Raw genomic sequence first — 27,582 nt, 5'->3', positions numbered from 1 at the left:
TTATCCCAATATTACTTCTTTATTATTATTATTATTATTATTATTTGTAGAGAAATCTCAATATTACTTTGAGATTGATAATGCACGTATCACTGACTTCATAGTCTTCTCTGGACAATATTCAAGTGGTACAATAAACACAAATGCAAAAATCCCCAACACCCTATCAAGGTATGGGGATCTTGGTAACAAAAGAATAAATATTAGAATACAAGTCTTCCTTTCAATACATGCCTTCTAAAACCTGGAATATGAACGTTCAAGATGTAATTCTCCCAGTTTATGCTGCCTACGTTATATCCAAAGTCCCTCATCTCTTCCAATGACATGCCTTCCATCAATTTCTGGGTATTACGATTGTCAAACCTGGTAGCAAATCATTAGTAACTGTAGCTCAACAAATTATTCGTTAGTAATAACCAGAGAAAAGCAACAATGTATGGGCTTAATCATTGCATTAGTGAAATAAGGAGAAAGAATTTTGAGCAAACACACAAAGTGATGTATGGATTGCAACCACCTTGGACTTTCTAAAAACAAAGTATAGTTTATAGAAACCTATTGTTTTTGTTCTCGCCCATTATAGGTGAAGTTTAGAAAATTACTTATTGGCTATAATATATGTGTGCGTGCGTTTGTGTGTGTGTGAGGATTCCAAAGTAAAAGACATTAATTACCTTCCCCTATCGAACATATATGGTTCATAAATCTTAGCCAAGTGAACAGCATGCTCCACTATCTTCTTGCATTTTATTGCCAGCTTGCCTCGCAGCTTAGAGTCTGTAATGGTTGTATCCATTAGTCCGCTTCTTTCAGCTATTTCATCTGAAATGTAAGAGGAGAAATTGTCCATTGAACTAAAAAACTTCATTCCATCGACGCATATGTTTTTCCCTTTGGAGTCCATTAGTGGAGAACAAGTGAAGTGATCGCAAGAAAACTTGAATAAATCATGCAACAAAAGCGGGTTTACAGAAGATGACCCAACGTGGTAGACATTTAATTCTGGTTTCGCAGTTATCCCATGCTTTGCTATGGCTGCTATGGACGCGTTGACAACCATGTCCAAAGGAACCTAAAAGCATTCATGTGTCAATTCATAGTTGGAGAAAAAAAAATAATAGTATGGTATGTTAACCCAATATTGCAAGGAAGCAAAAAAGTTGCAAATTACCACATCTATAATTGCTTTTGGGTCTACAAGAAATCCTGGGAGCTGGCCTTTCCCATAGGATAAGATCAATGGATCCAGCATTCTGAGTTATTTACGTATAATTAAGAAAACATGAAAAGTATAGTTAATTATTTATGATATTGAAGAACCTTTGATAAATTACTAGTTATCCTAAAAGTTTTAACAAATAAGAAATAGTGTGAAATTTAACACGTAATGCATTATTCAAGCAAGCTTCAAAAGGAATATATTATTGTGGAGGATAAAAAAAGTACCTATTTCCCTGTATCCATCCTGGGAAAGGCTCTTTGATAGAGCTCTCAATCACACTTGGGCGGATGGTGACTACAGGAACATCTCCTCTCATGCTATTTATTAGCATCTCTCCCATGGCCTTGGTGAACACGTAAGTGTTTTGCCATCCAAAGATTTTTGCTCTGTTATAGTTATGTTGATCAAGTGAGCATGAGCAATGAAAAACTTGCAATTAAGCTTAAAAGGATGGTTAATTTTTACTCTTGTTTAAACAATTAATAGTGATGCGAATAGCACTGACTTTCCTTAAACAGAGAAATCTTCATAAATCAAACCGTAAAGTTAAAAAAAAAAAAAAAAAAAAAAAAAAAAAAAAAACCACTAATAGAATTCTTTCGGGTCAGCAATATATGGAATCACGTAAATTTTTGTGACCTGAAGGGAATTTTCATGACTCATGAGAATCGAAACTCATTGCCTTTTGTCCTAACTTACGCCACTTTTCCGGCAAATTTCATCCTTTAAACTTTTGATTAGTTAAATTTGTTATTTAGGATAATTTTTCATTTTGTTATAATTTTCAATTTCTTTGTTTATAATTTTCAATTTCATTAGAATTTATTAACATGTTCAAGTAGCCCTTTATTGATTTAAGGGTTATTTGTTGAAATAAACGTATTCACCTTAATTAGAATTGAAAGTTAATGCCTAGAACAATTATTATTATTATTGTTACTGTGGGGAGTAAAAAGATCTTGAAAGGAATATGGGCCGTTAGGTCTTGCTAAGGAAGGCCGACCTGCTCTTGAGTTTAGGGCTTGTTATTACTTCGGGTCGGCCCATACGCCGAGGATCCGAGGATCCAGCCGAGGATGTTTTTCCCCTCGGACTGGCACCAGAGAACCCGGGACTTCATGGTAAAGGTTAGGGAATGACGCGGTCAAGACCAATGGTTAAAGGGGGTGAACCCTTGAATGTCCTAGAAGCACCGATGTTGGAAAAATGTCAAAGGTAAAGGCTGCTACCTCCACATTAAAGACCCTGCACCTACCACCCTGGCCGCATTAATGGTGAAGTGACACTTGAACAGTGGAAGGGAAACTTCTAGTTACTGTTCAAAGGCGCTAAGAAAAGAAATATCTAAGCTAAGGGAGGAGTGGAGGCAACACGTGTATAAAGTATTAAGAGGAGGAGTATTTAAGGAGGGACCTAGAGCAGAAAGAAGGGAGACTTTTGGTAACCTAAACAGAAAAAAGACAAAGAGAAAGATATAATATAAGAACAGCTCTCGGCTTACGTCCGAGGAGGCCTATTTACAGTATTCCTTGTTGTTTCCAAGTATTTGCAATCTTTAGTTTGTCATTTAATCCCCACACACACTTCTAACCTAGGTTTCAAGCCCACACTCTACAAATTCGTATTGTTTAAGGCTCATTGGGCCTGAGCCCATAACTGTTCTTGGGACCAGGTGCAATTGTGCACTTACAATTGGCGCCGTCTGTGGGAATCTAGTCTAGAAGGGGTAGGGATATTATGGCAGGCTTAGGCTCTCACCATGCAGAGTCACAAGGATCACAACCGGAAGATCATTTCGAACGTCTTAAACAACGTAGGGATCGTGAGGGAAGCGTCCATACAGAATACCCAGGGGCTAGCCATACTCATGGAGGGGGTAGCACTACCCACGATGAGGGTTCTAAATCCATGCAGAAGGAAATCAATCGTTTGAAGAGGAAGTTACGCCGTGCTAAACGTAAGGTTTCCCCGTCCTCGTCTAGTTCTTCCTCAGAGAAGGATAGGAGACTTGGGTACAGTTCAAGGTCATGTTCCCCCACCAGCGCAACATCCTCCGGTGAGGAGGACGACCAGCCAACCCGCAGACGTAAGAAGCTTCGTTCTAGGGGCTTAGGCAACGATACCATGAGTAGGGCGTTGCACCAACTCTCTAAATCTCCGTTTTCACGGAGGATTGAGAGGGGGAAGCTTCCCAGGCGGTTCACCCAGCCCACCTTTACCATCTATAATGGCCGGACTGATCCGGTGGAGCACGTGAGTCACTTCAACCAAAGGATGGCAGTGCACTCTCACAACGAGACTCTGATGTGTAAAGTCTTCCCCTCCAGCTTGGGACCTGTGGCTATGAGATGGTTTAACGGTCTCAAATCGGGGTTTGTAGGCTCGTTTGGGGAACTAACTAGGGCATTTGCTTCGCGGTTCATTACTTGTAGCAGAGTCCCTCGGCCATTGGATTCGTTGTTATCCATGGTCATGAAGGAAGGGGAGACACTAAAAGCATACTCCGACAGATACTGGGAGATGTTTAATGAAATAGATGGCGACTTTGATGAGGTGGCCCTTAATACCTTTAAGGTGGGCCTCCCTACTGATCACGACCTAAGAAAGTCTTTGACGAAAAAGCCCGTCCGCAGCGTACGCCGTCTTATGGATCGTATTGATGAATATAAAAGGGTAGAGGAAGACCAGCAGCAGGGGAAAGGAAAGGAGAAGGTTATCCCGCAGGAGAGAAGGGATTTCAGGTCGGACAAATATCATAACAACAAGCCGAGGAGGGATTACTTCGGACAATCCGGCTCTGCAGCACCCCAGGCTGTAAATACTGTGTTCCGAGAACCAGTGCATCAGTTATTAGAAAAAGTTCGTAAAGAGCCCTTCTTCAGATGGCCCGGTAAGATGGCAGGAGACCCTGCGAGAAGAAATCAAAACCTTTTCTGTCAGTGCCATCAGGATGTGGGCCACACTACTGAGAACTGTCGGACCCTGTGGAATCATCTAGAGCAGCTCGTCGGTGAGGGAAAGTTAAAGCAGCACTTGTGTCAGCCCACTGGGCAAGTCAGTCAAGTTGGTTCAAACAACCAGAGGAACAGTTCATCTCGGCCAGCATTGGGAACAATCAATGTTATCTTCGCTGCACCTGGTAGGACCGGCTCAGGTCCCACTAGGGTTATGGCGGTTTCCCATCCGCAGGCCGAGGATGTGGGTAGCAGGCCGAAGAGGTTAAAGAGTACTTTACCTGTCTTGGGTTTTTCCGAGGAGGATAAAGTAGGGACTATCCAGCCCCATGACGATGCTCTTGTGGTTACCCTTAGGATAGGGAATTATGATGTGAGAAGGGTTATGATAGATCAGGGCAGCGGTGCAGATATCATGTACCCTGATCTATTTAAAGGGCTAAGGTTGGAGTTGGAAGATCTAACTCCCTACGACTCCCCACTTATAAGCTTCGAAGGAAGGGCCGTTGTGCCGAAGGGACAGATCCGTTTACCCGTTCAATCCGGCACAGAAACGGTTGAGGTAGATTTCATTGTGGTTGACGCGTATTCTCCATATACAGCCATCCTCGCTAGGCCATGGCTGCACGCTTTGGGAGCTGTCTCTTCTACCTTACATGTTAAAGTGAAATTCCCCTCGGGGGAGCATGTTGAGGAAATCCTTGGCAGTCAGGTAGTGGCTAGGCAATGCATATCGGCTGCGGTGCTTCGTCAGTCAGAAATTGAGTCATCAACCTTGCCCATCCAGGAGTCATAGCAATTAACAGCTCCGGAGGCACCTGGAGCGATGACAGAAGATGAGGCTGTTTGTGAGGAGTTAGAGAAGTTTGTAATAACAGATGATCCAGAGAGGTTCTTCCAGGTTGGCATACGATTGCCACACCAAGAGAAGATGGAGTTATTGAAATTTCTGAAGGATAATTTAGATGTCTTTGCGTGGGACCCCTATGAGGCTCCAGGCGTAGATCCGAACTTTATTTGTCATCATTTAAACGTCAATCCGGCCATTGTTCCGAGGAGGCAGCCACCTCGGCGATCTTCCCGAGAACATTCTGAGGCTGTGAAGGAAGAGGTTCTTAAACTCAAAAGGGCAGGGGCTATCAAAGAAGTTTTCTACCCTGAATGGTTGGCTCATACTGTTTTTGTTAAGAAGAAGAACGGCAAGTGGAGAGTATGTGTGGACTTTACTGATCTGAACAAGGCCTGTCCTAAAGATTCGTTCCCAATGCCACGGATTGATCAACTGGTAGATGCTACTGTCGGACATCCTCGGATGAGTTTTTTGGACGCCTTCCAGGGTTACCACCAAATTCCCTTGGCGTTAGAAGATCAGGAGAAGACTGCTTTCATTACTCCAACCGGGAACTATCATTATAAGGTCATGCCATTTGGGTTAAAAAATGCTGGGGCTACTTACCAAAGAATGATGACCCGAATGTTTGAACACCATAGAAGTATACGTGGATGATATGGTGGTGAAGAGTAAGACAGTACCTTCGCACATGACAGATTTGGCCGACACCTTCCAGATGCTAAGGAAGTATAAGTTGCGCCTTAACGCCTCAAAGTGTTCTTTTGGCGTGGGATCTGGAAAGTTCTTGGGATATATGATCACTCATAGGGGCATAGAGGTAAACCCAGTGCAGGTTAAGGCTATTCAGAATTTGCAGCCGCCTCGGAACCCAAAAGAGATTCAGAAATTGACTGGAATGATTGCTGCGTTGAATAGATTTATTTCTCGGTCAGCTGACCGGTGCCGTCCTTTCTTTCAGTTATTGAACAAGTGGAAAGGGTTTCAATGGACCGAGGACTGCGAGTTAGCCTTCCAACAGCTTAAGCAATATCTTTCTCGGCCACCCATTTTATCTCGCCCTGAGGTGGACGAGGTTTTATTCGCTTATCTGGCCGTGGCTATTCACGCGGTGAGCCTAGTCCTTATAAGGAATGAAAATGGAGTACAGAGACCGATCTACTACGTTAGTAAGTCCTTGAATGAGGCCGAGGTGCGCTATCTGCCCTTGGAAAAAGCGCTTCTGGCTGTAGTCCACGCCACGCGCAAACTTCCTCATTATTTCCAATCTCATACTGTGGTTGTTTTGACTCAGTTGCCTCTCAAGGCTGTGTTGCGTAGTGCTGATTATTCTGGCAGGGTGGCAAAATGGGGAACCATTTTGGGAGCCTTTGATGTTAAATACAAGCCTCGCACTTCAGTAAAGGGACAGGTACTCGCTGATTTGGTGGCAGAGTTTACTGAACCATTGTTAGAAGAAACTTCAAAAGAAGCACACATGGGTGAAAAATCAGTTGGTGTGATCACAGCCATATCACCCTCGGCTTGGAGAGTTTATGTAGATGGGGCTGCTAATCAAAAAGGGTCTGGTGTTGGACTTGTTCTAATATCCCCTGAAGGAATTGTCTTTGAAAAATCTTTGAGATTGACCTTCTCGGCTACTAATAATGAGGCCGAGTATGAAGCAGTCTTGGTAGGCATGCAAATGGTACATAAGATGGGTGGCAAGGAAATCCATGTGTTCTCGGACTCTCAGTTAGTGGTCGGCCAAGTCATGGGGACCATGGAGGCTAGAGACCCCAGAATGCAGGAATATTTGGCCCAGGTCAAGCGTCGGCAGGCTGAATTCGACTCCTTTGCCTTAGCTCATGTCTCTAGGAGTGGAAACACTCATGCAGATTATTTGGCTACGTTGGCAACATCCTCGGCTCAAGGTCTACCAAGGGTTATTCTCGTTGAGGATCTGGTAGAACCTTCTCTTGTAGCTGCTAACGCACCTCGCATCCATCTAATAAGGCCTGGTCCTAGTTGGATGGATTCGATCATATCTTTTCTTAAAAATGACATCCTTCCCGAAGACAAAGTTGAAGCAGAAAAGGTACGTCGAAAGGCGCCGCGTTTCTGGTTGTCCGAGGACCAGAAGCTATATAAACGATCCTTTTCAGGACCGTATTTGTTGTGTGTACACCCTGAATCAACAGAGTCATTACTGGAGGAATTGCATGAGGGAATTTGTGGAAGCCACACTGGGGGAAGGTCTTTAGCCCATAGAGCCCTAACTCAGGGTTATTGGTGGCCCAATATGCAGAGGGAGGCTCAGGACTATGCCAGAAAATGTGATCAATGTCAGAGGTTCGCCCCTAATATCCACCAACCTGGAGGGGTTCTTAACCCTCTCTCTAGCCCTTGGCCTTTCGCACAATGGGGCCTGGACATTGTAGGGCCATTTCCAAGAGCTGCTGGCAACAAAAGATGGCTGCTCGTGGGAACAGACTATTTCACTAAATGGGTTGAAGCTGAGCCCTTAGCCAATATCCGAGATGTTGATTCCAAGAAATTTATATGGAAAAATATTGTTACTAGATTTGGTATACCGCATACACTTATCTCAGACAATGTCGTTCAATTTGACAGCAACGCCTTTAGGCAATATTGTGGTGACATGGGTATCACAAATAGATATTCTACCCCAGCTTATCCTCGAGGGAATGGGCAGGCCGAGGCCGTTAACAAGGTCATAGTCAACGGGCTCAAGAAGAGGTTGGATGATGCGAAAGGCAGATGGGTAGAAGAGCTCCCTCATGTCCTGTGGACGTATCGGACCACTCCGCGCAGGTCCACTGGAGAAACGCCATTCTCTATGACTTATGGAGCCGAGGCGGTGATACCATTGGAATCTGGTTTTCCTACTCTAAAGACAAGTTCTTTTAGCCCAGAGAATAACAAGGAACTTCTAGAGAGAGATCTTGATTTACTTGAGGAACGGCGTGAGGCAGCTATGGTCCAAATGGCTTATTATCAGCAGAAGCTAAAACAGGGATATGATGCCCACGTGAAGCTAAGGCCACTTGCGCCTGGTGATCTTGTATTAAGGAAAGTTGTAGGCACTTCTAAAAACCCAGCTTGGGGTAAGCTAGGACCTAACTGGGAAGGCCCCTATCGCATTGTTTCAATAGCAGGCATAGGGTCGTATAGGCTAGCTGACCTAAATGAACGAATTGTACCACGTCCATGGAATGTAAATAATCTTAGAAGGTATTACTATTAATGAAAATGAGCTTTTGTCAATTAATATTTCAAAGTTATGAGTAGCTCTGATTTTTGAAGTTATCATTTTTAAGAATCAAACAGAAACTTGGTTAAGTGCAGTCCTCGGACCACAAACCTTGTGGAAATTGATGTCTTGTCACTTGTTAAACAGAACCTTAGTTATGCCGGGTCTTCGGACCTCCTACTTTGGGAAAATTAACATTTGAAGTCATAATTTTTAAGAATCAAACAGAAACTTGGTTAAGTGCAGTCCTCGGATCACAAACCTTGTGGAAATTGATGTCTTGTCACTTGTTAAACAGAACCTTAGTTATGCCGGGTTTTCGGACCTCCTACTTTGGGAAAATTAACATTTGAAGTCATAATTTTTAAGAATCAAACAGAAACTTGGTTAAGTGCAGTCCTCGGATCACAAACCTTGTGGAAATTGATGTCTTGTCACTTGTTAAACAGAACCTTAGTTATGCCGGGTCTTCAGACCTCCTACTTTGGGAAAATTAACATTTGAAGTCATAATTTTTAAGAATCAAACAGAAACTTGGTTAAGTGCAGTCCTCGGACCACAAACTTTGTGGAAATTGATGTCTTGTCATTTGTTAAACAGAACCTTAGTTATGTCGGGTCTTCGGACCTCCTACTTTGGGGAAATTAACATTTGAAGTTATAATTTTTAAGAATCAAACAGAAACTTGGTTAAGTGCAGTCCTCGGATCACAAACCTTGTGGAAATTGATGTCTTGTCACTTGTTAAACAGAACCTTAGTTATGCCGGGTCTTCGGACCTCCTACTTTGGGAAAATTAACATTTGAAGCTATAATTTTTAAGAATTAAACGTAAAATTGGTTAAGTCTTATCTTCGGACCACAATTTTGATCAAGGTTATCTCCTTATTATGTCTGGATGTTAATGCGTTACTGTTTATTAAACTCGGACCTTAAGTTTCATATCTTTAAGTGTTAAGCAATTTTGTGTAAGGAATGGTCCTCGGATCTTACATCCTACTAGAAACAGTGTTATGCATTATAAGGGTTTAATCGTTATATGAATTCTTCTTTTCTTTTTAATCAAGGCATTGTTTAAATATATTAACCATGTCACCTTTTATTAAATCTTTAATGGTGTGCATAAGATTATGTGAAAGTTATGATTGTGCAATCCTTGGAGTTAGATTTGTTTACTCTGAGAAATTTTGGTTATGTGCTAATGGCAATCTTTATAACAAATACAAAAATAGTAAGGTAAAGTATAACAGATACAACCCAAGTGAAAAGCAAATGAAATTGTTCTTCATTAATCAGTTAAATATGCATTACATAGATAGTTCAAAAATGGAAAAAGAGAAGCCCTAAGCTAAGCCCTAAGCTAAGTCCTAAGCTTTTGGAGGAGGCTCTTGCTGAGAGGTACTAGTGCCCTCGGTCTTTCTCAACTCCAGCTCAAAGGGAGTCAAGATCTGCTTTCCCTTATCTGCTGTCTTCGTTGGAGGGACGTTGGGTTCAACTGTTTGGCTTAAATCCTTCTCTGCATCCCCTCCTCCTTCCTTCTCTTTGTTGGAACCAGAAGGTTCTGTAAGATCAGGAATTTGTTGTGGGACCACTGGAGGTAGAGCAGGAAGAGTTGTCTCAGGGGTAGGAGTAGCAGCAGGAGCCTCTTCAATCTCCTGTATTTCTAGGGGAAGCCAAACGTTCTCGGACTTCCTCAAATCCGAAGATTGGGGAACTCCTGCTACGTTTAAAGCTTCCCCCCATACTTTTTGACAGTATTCGCGGCATAAAGCCGCGAACTCCTCTGTCAGCTGCTCCTCGGTGGTTGCTACCCCTTCATCGAAACTTGCCTGCTTGGCAGCTTGAAGAGAGAGTTGGAAGGAGCTGGCTTCTTCCTTCATCAGCGCCAGTTGCTTCTTCAGATCCGAGCACTCCCTTTGAGCTTGGGAGAGCTCTTCATCTCTTTCACGAAGGAGCTTGCGCTGTCCTTCTATCTGGGTCTTCATAGTCTTCAAGTTTGACTCGACCCCATTTTTCTCTCTCCTCAGATCTGCCACCTCCGAGGTCAGCTTCTCGTTCTCGGCAAGGGCTGTACCCAAGGACTTCTCAGTCTCCATCCTAATTTCGAGTTCAGTTCTGGCTACTTTCCGAGTGTCTTCAATAAACTTTTCAGCTACAAAGACCTCCTGAATAGCCTGTAACAAAGTATGATGGAGTTAGGAATAATAAAAAATAAACTTACCTATAAATATTATTAAAAGTGGAATCTACCTAAAAAAGGAGAAAAACTTACCAGCGCTAAGTCTCTTTTCAGTGAGAGGAATAGTTGTGGCTGGCCCATCTTTTCCAAAGTCTCCATGTCTTTGGGCAGCAGAAGAGGGCGTTCCAAGACCTCGGCCAGGTGGTGGGCATAGCCTTGTTGAACCGCCCTTATACTGGACTGGCAGGAGATGGGTGCGCCGTCCAGCCTTAGATCGGGGGACCAGGTGGTCGGTGCTCGGCGCACTTCAGCCTCGTCCCTGAATTCCCCGATTTCAACCGAACGGGCTCTACCCATGCCCTTGTCCAGCTTCTGCTGCTGGGCCGGTGGGAGTTGTTGGCGTGGTTTCTTGGGGTCTTTAGTAATCCTCCCCTCATTATCCCCCTTCCTCTTCTTCTTGGGATCCTCGGCTGGCAGTTTTGGCTCAGCTGGAGGAGGAGGAGGAGGTAAAGCTGGGGGAATTTGGGACGTCCCCGTTTTCTTTTTTTCTGCAACCTTAGTAGCCCTATTGGTGAGGAGACCCTCCATTCTTCCCATGTCTTCTTCAAATTCGTCCTCGGGAAGGGCAACTACAAACCCTGCAAGTCCAGAGGCCTCGGTGGCTTCTTCCTCCTCGTCGGAAAGTACCACAAACTGGTTCCCGCGAGGTCTCTCGGTGTCTTCGAGATGGAATTGATCTATCTCGTCGTCAAGTGTGTGTGAAGAAGACACCTGCTCTTCTGGAATGACAGTCGTTTGTGAATGCACAGCAAGGGGGATTGTTGCTATAGGCTGGTTGTACAAAACGGTGTTAGGAGCGTCCGGGAGGTCGCGGTCGTCCAGGAAGTGGGGCCGAGCTACGTTTATCCTCCTTCGTCTTCGGTCGCCCGCAATTATGGCGTTCTCTATCTCCTGGAAGTCCGAGGAAAGGGGATTGTACCCTAGAATGAGGTGAGCAGCCCGGAGTTGTAAGTCTTCACTAACGAACACTTCGGAGCGAAGTACTCGGTTTAGATCGGCAATGTTACAGTGACTCAGACGAGGACGCACGTGCTGCTTATCTGCAAAAAAAAGACGTCAAAACAAACAAATCTGGTCAGATTCACACAAATATTTAACAAATTTGAGTAAATACGAATACGCATTTCTGTGTGTGTGTTAGGAGAAGTTGTGTTGTGGGGAGATTAATCCTACGGCGTCGCATCTGGATCCCCCCACTCAACTGGGCAGTGGAGGCCGTCGTGCCAGTTCCCAGACACGATCAAGTAGTCGTCCTTCATGCCTTTGTTTGATTTGGGCAGACAGGAGATTAGCCTAACAGTGCTGGACCGAGATTTAATATAATAACCTACCTTAGAAAGTTTATGGGACTCATATAGGAACACGACATCGTGCCATGTGAGGTTTAAACCCATCTGCTCGTTTAGAGCATCTACACTACCTAGAACTCTAAAAACGTTTGGGAGGCATTGATCGGGACACAACCGGTGGTTGCGAAGGTACTCCCTCATTACGGGTTTCATTGGAAGGGTCATCCCACCCTCTATAAAGGCTATCATAGGGATGATAACTTCTTCCTCTTTCCTAGAACCGGCCACGGCTTCTGCCGGGCAATATTTTAGTCCTACATCGCTGGGAATACGGTACTTAGCCCTAAAGCCCTCCATCCCAGCGGCGGTATCAACTAGACACTTAAACTTGCCCATTAGAAAAGAACGAAAGGTTAAACTCTAAAGGGGAGGGTGTTTAAGAAGACAGCTGAGGACTGTATCCGAGGAGAAAATGTTAAGAATAGAGAGAGCAAGAACTTACAAAGTTGAAGGTACAGGTTTCCACGGTTTTCTGCTGGTAAAGAATGATTGTTGTTGTTTTGATGGGATTGATCCCTGATGACTTAAATGAAGGCGCAGGTTCCCAAAGCGTCACGACGTGCGAAAAGGCGGCCTCGAAATTATATTTGTCCCGCCTAAAATTTCGTGGAGTAACGAGGACCGTTGGATGCCCATCTCACCGTTGAACATGGAAGACAAAGAGTAACTTACGGTAATAAATGCGCGCGTTTTTGAAAATAAAACCGCCAAGTGGCATCTTCTGGGACGCGAAACGATTTCCACACGTGCCATCACTTATAAAGTGGTAGGAGTGGATCCTCGTTAGATCAAAACCCTATTTTTCTCCTCGGATGTCGAAAATTAGAGTTTTGAGGGGCTATTGTGGGGAGTAAAAAGATCTTGAAAGGAATATGGGCCGTTAGGTCTTGCTAAGGAAGGCCGACCTGCTCTTGAGTTTAGGGCTTGTTATTACTTCGGGTCGGCCCATACGCCGAGGATCCGAGGATCCAGCCGAGGATGTTTTTCCCCTCGGACTGGCACCAGAGAACCCGGGACTTCATGGTAAAGGTTAGGGAATGACGCGGTCAAGACCAATGGTTAAAGGGGGTGAACCCTTGAATGTCCTAGAAGCACCGATGTTGGAAAAATGTCAAAGGTAAAGGCTGCTACCTCCACATTAAAGACCCTGCACCTACCACCCTGGCCGCATTAATGGGGAAGTGACACTTGAACAGTAGAAGGGAAACTTCTAGTTACTGTTCAAAGGCGCTAAGAAAAGAAATATCTAAGCTAAGGGAGGAGTGGAGGCAACACGTGTATAAAGTATTAAGAGGAGGAGTATTTAAGGAGGGACCTAGAGCAGAAAGAAGGGAGACTTTTGGTAACCTAAACAGAAAAAAGACAAAGAGAAAGATATAATATAAGAACAGCTCTCGGCTTACGTCCGAGGAGGCCTATTTACAGTATTCCTTATTGTTTCCAAGTATTTGCAATCTTTAGTTTGTCATTTAATCCCCACACACACTTCTAACCTAGGTTTCAAGCCCACACTCTACAAATTCGTATTGTTTAAGGCTCATTGGGCCTGAGCCCATAACTGTTCTTGGGACCAGGTGCAATTGTGCACTTACAGTTACTATTTAGGAACGTTTCTAATTCTACTTATGTTTTTAATTCTAATTTTTATCTAATTATTTTTTAATTTTGTCTCTACTTGAACAAAAATCAAGATTCTTCACAAAAATAAATATTACAACATTTTCATAGTTATGAGTAGGCAAAAAATTAATTTAAGTTGTGAATTTAGATTAAAATCAATAACAATTTACTACCTATAATTTGTTATAAAAATATTGTGGATATAATATTTTTTAAATATAATAAATTTTAAAAAATATTAAAGTTATAATTTTATATTAAAATGTGGTTTTCCAATATCCCTCGGCATGCTAAATGGAAGGATTTGGACAAAAAGCAAAATTCTTAGAAAAATAAATATTACAACCTGTCCAACGGCGCGTTTTTTTTTTTTTTTTTTTTTTTTTTTTTTTTGCATTTTACACAACCACAGCGGAGGTTAGTTAGCCCATAAAGAAAAGTTCACAAAATGGAAAGGAAATGTACAATAAATTATCTTTCAGTTTAAATTGTTGGGGCCATTCCTACACTGCCAGTAGGCCTAAAGGTATAGGGGACTGTGACTAGCTACTTGGCCCCCATTTTAGAATAAATGCCCCATGCCCTTCATCTTTTTCAAAACCAACAACCATCACGTATCCTACATAACCTCTACAGAAATCTCTCTCCAGCTCACCCCACTCTCTTCTCCTGTATAGGTTAGTCTCTAAAACCATTTGTACAAAAAATCTCAGCAGCCTTTTTCCCTAAAAAGCCTTATGTAAGCTTTCTGTTTTTTCTCCCTTTTCTAGGCTAGGGTAGTCTAGCTTTCCATATTTGCTATCCATTCTTCTTTATTTTCCTGGTAAATACATTATGGCTCTATGTGCTCCACTTACATTATTTTTCTTTTTATTTTCTTGCTCGACTTTTATGCAATGTAATAACTTTTTGTTTACATTCTTGAAATTTAAATACAAATTCTTTATATTATTATTTAAAAGGTTTTTATTGAGATTCTCATTTTTTTAGATAAAAAATTGTCCCTACACTCTTATATTTAAATAAAAACAAAATTAAAAGACAATTAGATAAAAATACAATTCTATCTCCTACTAAAATATTGTCTAAAATATAGAACTACTCTCTTGTTGACTTTCAAATTACTTTATCCAATTATAAATTAGATTCTTAAAATAAAAATTATATATATAAAATAAAAACACAAGTTTTTTTTTGCTACAAAATAAAAGTGTGACTTTTATACTCTTTAAATACTTGTCAATTACAATGCTTTTGTACTATAAATACTTGTGATCATTTACTTTATTGTCATTTATATACAAGTCATTTACATTTATACAATTAATAAAGGTTGGAGTTTCCCTCATACTTATCGGTGTATACTATGCGTGAAGGTATATGCCTTCTTTTACACATATGTATACTAAATCCCATTGATTTAAAGGAAACCACCTTTGCATCTTGCTTATTCTCTGCATCTTTAATCAATGTGGTGAGTGTAGTGTTATTGAAGATGGATCTTCTGAGTCTATTATTTAAAAAAAAAAAAGAACCCCTCTTTCAAAGGATTGCAATTTAATCTTGAAAACAATTTTTTAAAGTACATAAAAAAAACCTCTCTTAAAATAAAATTAGTTTATCTTTTATAATTTCTCATTGAAATCCCATTCTCATAAAAACTCATGAGACAACCATTCTCAAAACCCTCTTTTCCAGAAACTCATGAGATATAGCCTCTTTTTCAAAAATAAACTTTTTCAAAAAGTCAAGAAGTTTTTTAAGAGAAAATACTCATCTTTTCAAATATAAAAAGGATATTCATTTTTCAAAAATATAAGAAATTTTTTCATCTTTTAAGTAATAATAATAAAGAAAAAACCATTTTCCAATGGAATTATATTTTTGAGATCTCTACCAAAATCTTGAAAATTTATCTATCCCAAGTGTACAATACTTTTCAAGTTATTTTTTGCTTGCATAATGTACAAATCAAAAAAATATAAAACTTTCCATATCCTTCTAATTCTAATAGTTTTAAGCATGATTAAAATTCTTTACATTCATGATAACAATGTCTCTCATGTTAATAACTCATAGTCAGAATGCTTATAATTATAATTTTACAACTTGAGAGAGAAATAGATTCTAAGGAGCCCAAAAAGTATATTTTAAGTTTACAAACTTCAGATTCAAAGTTCACTAATGATATGAACTTTTGGACTTTTTCTTTTACTTTAGTTTTGTCTTGTGCTAGCCAGAGTTAGTGCTATTATCGGTTTTAATTTGAATTCACAACTTAAATTAATTTTTTGTCCACCCATGACAATATATGGAAAGGTTGTAATATTTTATTCTAAATATTCTTGATTTTTTTCCAAATCCTTCGATTTTGAATACTGAAGGCATCTGGAGAATAGTGAAAAATCACATTTTAATATATATAAAACTCCCACTTTAATATTTTTAAAAATTTATTTTATTTAGAAAAGTCTTACATCCACAACATTTTCATAATACTTTCACAATACATTATAAGTAATAGATTGTTATTAGTTTCAATTTAAATTCACAACTTAAATTAATTTTATGCCCACTCATAACAATGGAAACGTTGTAATGTTTATTTTTCAAAATATTCTTGGTTTTTGTCCGAATCCATTGATTTAGGCATCGGAAAAACAGTGGAAAGCTATATTTTAATATAAAACTCCCAGTTTAATATTTTTGTAAATCTATTTTATTTAGAGAAATGCTACATCCAGAATATTTTCACAATACTTTCACAGTAATATGTGTCATCAATCATGCAATAGGAGATACCATTACTTGGGTCCATTTCAAGCCGCCAAATGTCAATATAACAACCTACTATCTATGATTTGCTATGAAAGTGTTATGAAAATATTATGAATGTCCATGTTTTAAACCTCCAAGCCACCGAATGCCAATATAAAATGACCAATCATTGGTTTGCAACAATCCCATGTGGAAATCAATTTATAAAAGAATTTATCTTTTCATAAGAAGACCCGTAGCTATATAATCAGGCTCTCGGCTGCTCCTTTGGACAGAATATCAGATGCCTAAAGGCTTAAGTCCCTTGCTGAGCTAAGGTAGCCTTCTAAAGCAAAGATGTCTTATTCTCTCACTTTTGCTCATTCAATTCATAATAGTATCACAACCCCTGTTCTCGCTACAAAAAACAACCACCATTGCTACTATAACTGCTATAGTACCAAAACTTCTCGGAGAACTAATAAGATTGTCAGTTGCCAAAACAAAGAAAAAGCAGAAGGGGGCGGTAGCAGTCTCTCTTCAGCTCTGACACTGTCTCACAAAAACCCTCAGGATGTGATAACATCCACAGATATGGTGGTTGACAATGGTATAAAAACCACGCCTACCACCACTGCTATCATGCCTCTTCTGAAACCATCTGATGGTATTGGCATTGTTAGTTATCTTCGGGGCAAGAACTATCTTATCACAGGTGCAACTGGGTTTATAGGCAAAGGTATTAACTTTCTTTTGCATTTTCATATTTCTTAAAAACATGGCCTCGTTGTCGCTTTTTTAGAACCATATTTTCAATAGTTTTGTTTTTCTTAAATTGAAGATAAAAATATAAATATAAACCATATTTTAGTGTTCTCCGAAAATAGGTTGCTTTCAATAGTTTCTTTTCTTAATAAAAGACTAAGAATCGTATAAGAAAATATTGTAAAAAAAGGAGGACATGAGGATTATGTGATTTGAAGTATTGATTACGGAGAACCCTGGTAGGATATATTTATAGATTAGGGTCAGCCCTAATTATGCTTAGTTACAATATATTGGGTGACCCCTTAGGTCATTACATATAATCACATAATAAACTTAATATTTCTAACACTTAAAAATATATTGTTTAAAAAATATGTAGATTTTATTGAAATTAATTTAAGCTACTTATACACTATAGGTCTGTTTGGGATCCTTTTAGTTTGCTGAAATTAAATTTTTTTTTACTGAAAGTACTGTAGATAAAAGTAAAATTTAGTTGAAATGGTACAGTGGGACCGATAAATAGTATAAAAAAGTACAGTGGGCTCATGAATAGTAGCAAAAATAAATTGAATAATAAAATAAGTTGGCAAAATCAATTATGCCAAACAGACAATATTTCTTTAAAAAAGCAATAATGAAATTACAATTAGGATTATTAATAATATTTATGAAGTATTGATTACAAAGGACCCTGGTAGGGTATATTTATAGATTGGGGTTAGCCTTAATTATGCTTAGTTACAATATATTTTTATTTATTTATTTGGTTTCTTCTTAAACCCTCAAGCCTGGAAACTGAGTTAAAATGCCTAAATTGGTGGTGACGTGTGATCAAAATGTATTAACAAAAAAAAAAAAAAAATGTTGTGAGTGTGTTAATTAACCATTGACAATCAATTTCCCTAAGAACTTGAAACTTTGGTTTTTGTAAATAAATCACCCATAATAGAAAATCATATTATTAAGTGAAGTTACAATAATATTTATAATAAATGAAATTTATCAAAATTCTACTTAATTAGATTGATTATGACATAAACATATTAAGCTGATTTACTTTTTCCAATTGTAAAAGAGATGTTAATAAATCTAAATATAAAAACTTAATTAATAATTTATCATCTTAAAAATAAGTAGAATTAGAAACGTTGCTAAATAATAACAATAATAATAATAGTTCTACGCATTAACTTTCAATTCTAATTAAGGTAGGGGAGTAAGGATCACATGCAATTTTTTTCTTTTTTGCGCCACAATCATTTTATTCTTAAGCTCCTCAAGGAAATTTTGACTGACTCCTGGCAATAAGTTAGGATACCTAGATTGTTGAGCTCATAAATTGTGCCCACAGTCATTTTATTCTACTACATATCTAGATTACTATGAATAAGTGAATTTCATATGATACAACAATAGAACTTGTTAGTTTATCTAACATAGTAACTTGGGAATATATATTCAATGGTACAGCTTTTATTGAGAAGATGTTACGTACAACACCAGATGTGGGGAAAATCTTTCTCTTGATTAAGGCAAAGGACAAAGAAGCTGCCATCCACAGACTGAAAACTGAAGTATGTTATTATATAAAGATTTTCTTTTTGTTTTTTATTGTGTGGGTTCATAGTCAACAGAATGAATAATAAAGCTATATAAAGATGCATGTTACTTTTTTGTTTCTTTGTATTTTAAGCATAAAGAACTTCTTAATCTATGTTCATAGTCTTAGAGATTTAATTATTGTGATTAGATTTTAGACTCGGAAATTTTCAAGTGCTTGGAACAAATGCATGGGTTCATAGTCAACAGAATGAATAATAAAGCTATATAAAGATGCATGTTACCTTTTTGTTTCTTTGTATTTTAAGGATCAAATAGACCGAATAAGAACAAATGGACCGAATAGAACTGAAGTGGATAGACTAGACCGATGTCGACCAAATAGAACTAGTGTGGACTGAATAGGACCGAAGTGGACAGAAGGGACCGAATATAACCAAAGTGGACAAAATGGACTGTATAGAACTAAAGTGGACCAAATATCCTGAATAGGACTGAAGAGGATCAAAGTGGGCCGAATAGGACCAAATATAACAGAAGTAGACAGAATGGACTGACTAAGACTAAAGTGGATAGAACTGACCGAATAGAACTGAAGTGGATCAAAGTGGATTGAATGGACCGAATAGGACCAAAGTAGACATAATGGACTGGAAAGGACCGATGTAGACTAAGGGTGAGTTTGGTTGGGCTTTTTGAAAAAGTACATAATGAAAAAGTTGAGTTTTCAAAAAGTGCATAATGAAAAGTGATTTTTCAAAAAGTTGAGTGTTTGGTAAAAGCTGTTAAAAAGTGTTTTTTGAAAAAGCTGAGTGTTTGGCTAGTCCTTATAAAAGTTGCAGTTTGAAGGGTAAATTACCAAAAAGGACAATGTAGATATAACAGAATTTATTTCATACTTAAATCAACTATTTCAAATACTTAAATCAAATTTTCTCTTTCTAAATTTTTTTTTCTCATCAATATTAGCTAATAATAACCTATCACTTAAGATTTATTGTGAAAATATTGTGATAAAAATTAATACTGATTTTAATTTGAACGTACTATTAAAATTATTTTTTTCTCTTTCTATAAAAATTATTGTTTTCTCACCAATATTAGCTAATAATAACTTACCACGTAAGGTTTATTGTGAAAATATTGTGGTAAAAATTGATACTGATTTTAATTTGAATGTACTATTAAAATTATTTTTTTCTCTTTTTATGAAAATTATTTTTTTCTCATCAATATTAGCTAATAATAACTTACTACTTAAGATTTATTGTGAAAATATTGTGAAAAAAATTTATACTGATTTTAATTTGAACGTACTATTAAAATTATTTTTTTCTCTTTCTATACAAATTATTATTTTCTCATCAATATTAGCTAATAATAACTTATCACTTAAGGTTTATTGTGAAAATATTGTGATAAAAATTGATACTGATTTTAATTTGAACGTACTATTAAAATTATTTTTTTTCTCTTTTTATAAAAATTATTTTTTTTCTCATCAATATTAGCCAATAATAACTTACCACTTAAAATTTATTGTGAAAATATTGCGATAGCATTTCCTTCTTCTTCTTCTTTTTTTTCCCCTTTTTTTTTCCTCTTTTTTTCTCCTCCACACACGTACCGCATTCCTTCTTTGTTCCTTTTTTTTTCCACTCTTTTTTTCTCCTCCACCCACGTATTACACTTCTCCTTTTTTACTTCTTTCCTCTCTTTTTGCACAGCCATATCCTCCAGACACTTCACTTCGTCCATATCCTACAAAACAGAGCTCTACTTCTTCCTCTCTTTTTTTTTTTCCTCTATGCAAGAACTCATCCGTCCACAGAGGTACCACAAGAACTCATCCGTCCTCAAGAACTCATCCATCCACAGAGCTATTGCATCTCTTTTTTTGTCTCTTTTCTTTATTTCCATATTTCATCTTTCCTTCTTTATTCTTTTTTTTTTCACACTCCAGAGAAGATGATGATGAAGAAGATGAAGATGATTGAAACATAGGGATTTTGGGATTTTGGGTTTTTTTTTTTTTTTTTGTTGTGGATTTTGGGTTTGATTTTAAGTTGATTTTGTTTTTGGTTGATTTTGAGTTGGGTTTGGGATGGGTTTTCCAATGGGGTTTGAGTTGATTTTAAGTTGTTTTGTGTTGATCAGATTAGATAAATAAAATTTTTAAAAAAAAATACAGAGGAAGAGATGAGAGGCGTGAGTGAGCTGAGAGGCGTTGAAGAAGACGAAGAAAGAAGAATGGATAGATTTTTGAAGGGTAATTTGGTAATTTCCCAAGATTGCCCAACGGATAGTTTCAAAATGCTCATGAACTTTTTGTTTATGGACCTCCGAAGCTCCATAATTGGATTGGGCGTTTTATGCCTTGATCCAAAACGCAACTTTTACCCAAAAGTTGCATTTTTGCTGAACCAAATGCTCATTTCTGTTCAGCTTTTAAACAAAGCTGCGTTTCAGCCCCTAAAAGCTGAAGCAAACGGGCACTAAATAAGATAGAATGGACTGAATTGAACTGAATAGACCAAATTGGACCAAATTGGACCGAATAAAATCAATGTGGACCAAATAAGACTTTTGAATATTTGTCATTTTTATTGCATTTTTAAGGCTCTATTTCTAATTTCTAATGTGTATTTTAGTATTTTATTTGTATTTTTTTAACTCAAACTAAAGAATATAGCCCAAATATAATATTTGTTTGGCAAAAATTATTTTTGCCAACTTGTTTTACTATTCAGCTTATTTTTGCTACTATTCATGGGTTCTACTAGACTTTTTTGTACTATTCATGGGTCCCACTATACTATTTTAGTTAACTTTTATCTTTATCTATGGTACTTTCAGTTAAAAGTTTTCAGTTTCACCAAAATAAGTAGATCCCAAACCAACTCATAATAAAATTTCTTACTTTTCAATCCAAAAATTAAAAAATAGACATTCATTTTTGAGCTAAACTTGAAAAAAAAAAAATACAAAAAGAATCAATTTAAGGTCCAGTTAAAATGGACTGAAGTGGGATTGAAATTGACCGAATTGGACCAAGTGGAACAAATTGGACCAAAGTAGACCTAATTAGACGAAATTGGACTGAATGGGACAGAAGTAGACCTAATTTGACTGAATAGAAATTGTTTAATTTCTAGGGAGAACTAATTATCTTTAAAAAATTATATATTATATTATAATACAAAATAATTATTTATTCCTACACATCGTTTGGGTCTGCGATTAGTTACAATAATAGTGGAAGGAGTACATTGCTTCTCATAAATAAAAGTAAGAAATATAATACAAGATGTGTCAGATACTCAGATGTTTAATACAATATATACATTAATTAGCGGTTAATTGTTTAGAACCTGTTGCTCCCTATCACCAAAGGCTAACGTGATATAGCAAAATTTGGTGTAGAAAAAATGATCAAGAATGAAATCGTATGCCAAGGTCAAGGGTTCAAAGGAAGGGAGTGTCCTGTTTGTTAAGTATAAACTAATTAAACACCATAAAAAGCTTCATGCATCAAACTCAACAATTTAATGAGCAAAATTAACAAATGAATGGTATTTCAATATGCCTCAATTAAGGAACTGTCCATCAATAAAAGTTATGAAATATTTTTTCTCTCTCTCTCTCTCACCACAAACCATTTTGACCTCCACACAGAAACATAGTCGATTGCGTGCCAGTGACCTTGGTCGACTCTCTTAAGACCCTTCGCACGCTAGCTAACCTATCATCCTTGTTTGAGTGTGTCATCTTTACTAGGGTTCAAGAATAAATATTAGAATATAAGTCTTCCTTTCAATACATGCCTTCTAAAACCTGGAATATGAACGTTCAAGATATTATTCTCCCAGTTTATGCTGCCTACGTTAAATCCAAAGTCCCTCATCTCTTCCAAATGACATGTCTTCCATCAATTTCTGGGTATTACGATTGTCAAACCTAGCTAGTAGCAAATCATTTGTAACCGTAGCTCAACAAATTATTCGTAAGTAATAACTAGAGAAAAGCAACAATGTTATGGGCTTAATTATGACATTGGTGAAGTAAGTAGAAAGAATTTTTAGCAAACACCCAAAGTGGAGTATGGATTGCAACCATCTTGGACTTTCTAAAGACTAATTATGTCTATAATTAGTTTATTTTGATTTAAGACCAATAACAATCAATTGTACCTTTGATTTGAATGGTGGTTTTAGAGTATAGTTTATGGAAACCTATTGTTTTTATTTTTTATTTTCTATAAGATAGAATTTCTACTCTAGCCTAATTTAAGTGTATATGTGTGTGAAGTTCCCTTCTAGAGACTTGAAATCTAGCAAGCTTCAAAGGGAACATATTATTATGGAGGTTAAAAAAATTACTTGTTTCCCTATATCCATCCTGGGAAAGGCTCTTTAATGGAGCTCTCAATCACACTTGGGCGGAAGATGACTGCTGGAACATCTCTCATGCTATTTATTAGCATTCTCCCATGGCTTGGTGAACACATAAGTGTTTTGCCATCCAAAGATTTTTGATTTGTTATAGTTATGTTGATCAAGTAAGCTTGAGCAATGATAAACTTGCAATTAAGCTTGAAAGGATGTTAATTTTTACACTTGTTTAAACAATATAGTGATGTGAGTCGTAGCACCTACTTTCCTTAAACAGAGAAATCTTCAAAAATCGAATCGTAAGATTAAAAAAAAAAAAAAAACTGATAAAAACCTTTTGGGTCAGCAATATATGGAATCACGTGAATTTTTGTGACCCGAAGGGAATTGACATGACTCATGAGGATCGAAACTCATTGCCTTTTGTTCTAACTTACGCTGCTCTTCGGGCAAATTCCATTGTTTAAACTTTTGATTAGTTAAACTTGTTACTTATGGTAATTTTTCATTTTGTTATAATTTTCAATTTCTTTGTTTATAAATTAGAGTTCATAATCTACTAGGCATTTAGAATTTTATTAAAATGTTCAAGTAACCCCTTATGGATTTAAGGGTTATTTGTTAAAACAATCATATTTTGCAACTTGTAACTTTTTGCCTTTGGACAAAATTTTTTTTTTCTTATATATAATTTGGTCCTAGAAAATGTATATATGGAACTACAAAGGTTGATTTTCTTGTATCTTGTTTCGATTGATTAATGTTTCATTTCTAATTGAACATTAAAGCACAGTTAGTTACCTTTGCAGACCCAATTCTTTCTTCTTTTGAGAAGCTTCATTTTCATGCACAGATAAAATCTGAAGCCAAGTCTATTTCAGCTATAATATCTAGCACTGGGATAGATACTGGTAGGGTTTCTAAGGTGACACTTTCCCATGATAAATCCTTGTCTTGTCTCTCCCCATTGACATATGTTGTGTAACAAAGTAACAGTTTAATTAAAAGAAACTATGATAATGTAAATATTAAGCTTTAGAATAGCTTACTTGCATACCGGTTGATATATGCAAGAAAAGGCCGAAGTTTCTTGCAGTTCTTTGCAAAACCTAAGAGTCGAGAAGGTCCTCTTGTGTTTGTGTTGAGAGCAATATCATACCTATATATATACACACACACACACAAATAATATTTAAGATTAAATTTTAAGAGAACACCAAGAATACAAAAAAAAAAGCCCTAAACAACCTTGTTTTAAATAAATGTACGTTCAAGCTAAAATAGATAGAGAAACCTTTCATCAAAAGTTGTATTGCCGGCTGAATTTATGATCATATCAACTTCTTTTGCAATTTCATTAGCTGTATCAAGATCCATCCCCAGATTGGGTTCACAAACATTCCCAACTACTGGGACTAGCTTCCTCATCATGAAAGCTTTAAATGATTCCCCATGCATTTGTTCCAAGCACTTGAACAGTTCCGAGTCTAAAATCTAATCACAATAATTGAATCTCTGAGACTATGAACGTAGATTCAGAGGTTCTCGTAATTAAAATACAAAGAAACATAAAAGTAACTTGCATCTTTACATAGCATCATTATTCATTCTGTCGACTATGAACACACACAACAAAAAACAAAAAGAAAATTTTTTATATAACATACTTCGGTTTTCTGTCTGTGGATAGCAGCTTCTTTATCCTTTGCCTTAATTAAGAGAGAGGTTTTCTCCACATCAGGCATCTTCTCAATAAAAGCTGCACCATTGAATATATATTCCCAAATTACTATATTAGATAAACTAACAAGATCTATTGTTGTATCACATGATATTCACTTCTTCATAATAATCTAGATATGTAGTAGAATAAAATGATTGTGGCTCAAATAGAAAATATATATATTTGCATGCGATCCTTACCTCCCAACCTTAATTAGAATTGAAGTTAATGCGTAGAACAATTATTATTATTATTATTATTATTATTATTTAGGGACCTTTCTAAGTTCTGCTTCGGACCTTTTATTTTGGGAAAATTAACATTTCGATTCACTATTTCTAAATATCAAACAGAAACTTGGTTGTGCATAGTCCTCGGACCACATACCTTGTGGAAATTGATATCCTATTGTTTGTTAAATAGAACCTTAGTTATGTTAGGTCCTCGGATCTTCTACTTTGGAGAAATTAACATTTCAATTCATTATTTCTAAATATCAAACAGAAACTTGGCTATGCATGGTCCTCGGACCACATACCTTGTGAAAATTGATATCCTATTGTTTGTTAAACAGAACCTTAGTTATATCAGGTCCTCGGACCTTCTACTTTGGGGAAATTAACATTTCAATTCACTATTTCTAAATATCAAACAGAAACTTGGTAATGCATGGTCCTCGGACCACATACCTTGTGAAAATTGATATCCTATTATTTGTTAAACAGAACCTTAGTTATGTCAGGTCCTCAGACCTTCTACTTTGGGGAAATTAACATTTCAATTCACTAATTCTAAGTATCAAACAGAAACTTGGTCATGCATGGTCCTCAGACCACATACCTTGTGAAAATTGATATCCTATTGTTTGTTAAACAGAACTTTAATAATGTCGGGTTCTCAGACCTTCTACTTTGGGGAAATTAACATTTTAATTCACTATTTTTAAATATCAAATAGAAACTTGGTCATGTATGATCCTCGGACCACATACTTGGTGGAAATTGATGTCCTATTGACTGTTAAACAAAACTTTAGTTATGTCAGGTCCTCAGACTCTCTACTTCGGTAAAATTAGCAGAAACCATACGACATGAGTATTGATGCGTTGATAAGCCACAGTAAGTTTGATGGATTGCTTTCTGCTCCAACTAAATGCTAAAGTTCAGTTTTAAATTGTGCATTGCTATATTACAGGTATTATGGTTTTGAGGCATGATTTACATATGTACACCAAGTGTATGTGCTTTTATTTGAAGTTATTGCTAATCAAAATGTTGAAAGCCAGTCGAAAATCAAATCTTCCAAATTTCTCACTAATTTTTGTCAATGAATACATCGGAGATAAAATTTTGAGAAAAAAAAAAAAAAAGAGGGTAAAAACTAAAGTCCTAATACAAAAAAACTTATCACAAAAAAGAGAAGGGAGTCCCAAGTAGCCTGAGCCTTAAGCCTTGGAAGGAGGGTTCTACTCGGAAGTGTTGGCAGCCTCTTTTGGTTTGCTGTCCTCCTCTATTCGTTTCAGCTCTGCTTCGAATGAGGTCTGGACTTGTTTCCCTTTATCTCTTGCCACTGGTGGAGGGACATTGGGCTCGGCATTCTGGCTCGTAGGCTTCTCGGCTCTGTCGTCTTGTTTCTTCTTTTTGTCAGAACCAGCGGGTTCTTTAGGAGTTGGAATGGGCAGCGGAGTCGTGGATGGATGCGTTGAAGGCGCCGTCTCTGGGGTAGGTGCGACAGGAGGAAGCTTTTCGAGCACCTGGATGTCCTAGGGAAGCCAAATGTTTTTAGGCTTCCTCAACTCGGAAGTTGTGGGAATCCCTGCCATATTTAGAGCTTTCGCCCATACTTGTTGGCAATATTCCCGGCACAGCTCGGCAAACTCCTCTGTCAGTTGGTTTTCTGTCGCCTCCACCCCTTCTTTGTAAGCAGCCTTCTTCGCGGCCTTCATGCTGTCTTTGAAGGTACAAGCCTCTTCCCTCATCCTAGTAAGCTCCTTCTTCAGGTTGAAATTTTCTTGTTGGACTTTGGACAAGTCCTCGTCCTTCTGACGTAGAAGCTTGCGTTGCCCCTCCACCTGGGTCTTCATTGTCTTCAGGCTGGCCTCGGCACCGTTTCTCTCCCTCTTTTGCTCTGCCAGCTGCTTGTTTAGGTTCTCGTTCTTCACAAGAGCCTAGCCTAGGGACTTCTTGGTCTCCTGCCGGACCTCAAGCTCAGCTGTAGCTTTCTTCCGAGAGTCTTCCACCCACTTCTCGGCAGCAAAGACTTCCTGGATGGCCTGCGTTAAAATATTAAAATAAATGCATTATTGTTAAGGAAAAATTCAAAGTACATGAGAACGATTTTTTCGTTAAAATGTAGTGAAAACAGTAATGTGGGGGTAAACATGTGATACTCGCCAGATCTAAGTCCCTTTTTAGCGAAAGAAAAATATGCGGTTGGTTCATCTTGTCAAGGGCGTCCATATCCTTAGGCAGAAGAAGAGGCCGTTCCAAAGCCTCGGCCAGGTGGTGAGCGTGACCTTGCTAGAACACCCTGATGCTGGATTGGCAAGAGATTGGTGCTCTATCTAGTTTCAGCCCGAGAGACCAGTCGGCCGGTGTACGGCGTACCTTGGCCAGGTCTCGGTTCTCCCCACTTTCCATTGAAGAGGCACGTCCCTTACCTTTGCCAGTTTTCTGTTGTTGTTGTTGTTGTTGCTGTTTTAGCTTCTTCTGCCTCTTCACATCTGCCTTCTTGGCCTCATTTTTCCTCTTTTTCTTAGGCTCCGGAATGAGAAGTTTAGGGTCGGAGGGAGGAGGGGGCGGTGGCAGAAGAGGAGGGATCTGGGACTCACCCGCGTCTTTTTTGGAGGCTTTCGAGCCCCTCTTCGACATCAGCATCCTTAGAGTGGACAT

General features: G+C 37.9%; 1 long non-coding RNA gene and 1 pseudogene across 1 annotated transcript; one reads left to right on the top strand and one right to left on the bottom strand.

The window, feature by feature from the left end:
* On the bottom strand, positions 1–27,582 carry LOC142617073 (fatty acyl-CoA reductase 2, chloroplastic-like; annotated as a pseudogene).
* LOC142615494 (uncharacterized) lies at positions 16,563–18,812 on the top strand. The gene is made up of 3 exons (XR_012840775.1): positions 16,563–16,985; positions 18,488–18,591; positions 18,768–18,812. It is a non-coding gene; the product is annotated as an uncharacterized LOC142615494 (long non-coding RNA).

The sequence above is a fragment of the Castanea sativa genome, chromosome 11 (assembly GCF_040712315.1).
Source record: "Castanea sativa cultivar Marrone di Chiusa Pesio chromosome 11, ASM4071231v1".
Taxonomy (NCBI): Eukaryota; Viridiplantae; Streptophyta; class Magnoliopsida; order Fagales; family Fagaceae; genus Castanea; species Castanea sativa.
Note: the sequence above shows the minus strand (reverse complement) of the source record. Positions and strands in the feature narration are given on the sequence as shown.